The sequence below is a fragment of the Aethalodelphis obliquidens genome, unplaced genomic scaffold (assembly GCF_003676395.1).
Source record: "Aethalodelphis obliquidens isolate GAN/ISIS:26980383/991018 unplaced genomic scaffold, ASM367639v1 scaffold81, whole genome shotgun sequence".
NCBI lineage: Eukaryota > Metazoa > Chordata > Mammalia > Artiodactyla > Delphinidae > Aethalodelphis > Aethalodelphis obliquidens.
Window position 1 is genome coordinate 1,583,979 of NW_020838025.1, and position 2,027 is coordinate 1,586,005.

Genomic DNA, 2,027 nt, shown 5'->3' on the forward strand with positions numbered 1-2,027 from the left:
ATCCCAATCTCCCAATTTATCCCTCTCTCCCCCCTTCTTTCTTTGTAACCATAAGATTGTTTTCTACATCTGTGACTCTCTGTTTTTTTGTTTTTTTTTTTTTGTGGTATGCGGGCCTCTCACCATTGTGGCCTCTCCTGTTGCGGAGCACAGGCTCTAGACGTGCAGGCTCAGCGGCCATGGCTCACAGGCCCAGCCGCTCCGCAGCATGTGGGATCTTCCCAGACCAGGGCACGAACCCGTGTCCCCTGCATCGGCAGGCAGACTCTCAACCACTGCGCTACCAGGGAAGCCCATGACTCTCTGTTTTGTAAATAAGCTCATTTGGACCATTTTTTAGATTTCACATATAAGTGATATCATATGATATTTGTCTTTTCTCTGTTTGACTTCACTCAGTACGACAATCTCTAGATCCACTGATGTCACTGCAAATGGCATTATTTTGCTCTTTTTTATGGCTTAGTAATATTCCATTGTATATATGTACCACATCTTCTTTATCCATTCATACATTGAATCTATGACAAAGGAGGCAAGAATATGCAGTGGACAAAAGATAGTCTCTTCAGTAAGTGGTGCTGGGGAAACTGGACAGCTACATGTAAAAGAATGAAATTAGAACACACCCTAACACTGTACATAAAAATAAACTCAGAATGGCTTAAAGATCTAAATGCAAGACCAGATACTATAAAACTCTTGAGAAAACATAGGCAGACCACTCTCTGACATAAATTGCAGCAAGATTTCTTTGATCCACCTCCTAGAGTAATGAAAATAAAAATAAACAAATGGGACCCAATTAAACTTAAAAGCTTTTGCACAGCAAAGGAAACCATAAAATGAAAAGACAACCCACAGAATGGGAGAAGATATTTGAAAACAAAGTGACCGACAAAGGATTAATCTCCAAAATACACAAACAGCTCATGCAACTCATTATCAAAACAGCCCAATCAAAAAATGGATGGAAGATTTAAATAGACATTTCTCCAAAGAAGACATACAAATAGCTGAAAAGCACATGAAAAGATGCCCAGTGTCACTAATTACTAGAGAAATGCAAATCAAAGCTATAATGAGGTATCATCTTACACCAGTCAGAATGACCATCATCAAACAACCTACAAACAATAAATGCTAGAGAGGGTGTGGAGAAAAAGGAACACTCTTACACTGTTGGTGGGAATGTAAATTTGTACAAGCATTATGGAGAACAGTATGGAGGAGCTTCCTTAAACTAAAAATAGAGCTACCATATGATCCAGCAATCCCACTCCTGGGTGTATATTCAGAGAAAACCATAATTTGAAAAGATACATGCACCCCAATGTTCATTGCAGCACTGTTTACAATAGATAGGAGATGGAAACTTTGATGGTATCTTCATGGTGTCCTTTAACATGTTAATAGCTCCCTTGTATTTTCTGTAAATTAAAATTAGATTTAGATACAGTCACATGAAAATTCCATTATTGGAGAGGCAACTCTACTTCACAGATGGTTATATACTTTCATCAGACGTACATAATGTCTGTTTTTTATCTAATTGTCATGATTTTAGCAGCTACTGATGATGATCATTACTAGATCTACTAATTTACTAGAAGTTGCAAAATATTCTAGTTCTGCTGTTTATTTTTTATTAGATAGTTCATGAAGGAAGGTTTCACTTTATAGAAATAGCCTGTTTGGTTGCCTGGAGTTATAGCTGGCATAGTAGTAAGTGCTAGTGAGGCTCTGTCAGCTGCATAGTAACAGAACTGAAGACTGTCTTCCTAACACATTCCTGCATCACCAGTTCACAGCGTGAGGCTGAGCCTTGTGAGCACCAGTTAGAGAGATTTAGTTGCAGTTGTGTGTTTGGGGGCTGATGATACCAGCTTACTTGTAGACATATCAGCACACATGTTGGGCATAAGGGAAATGAACAATGCATTTAAAAAATTTCCCATGAATGTTGAGAACACTTGTCTCACGAAATGTTCCTTTCTTAGTGATGAAACACATGTCTGTCAGATACT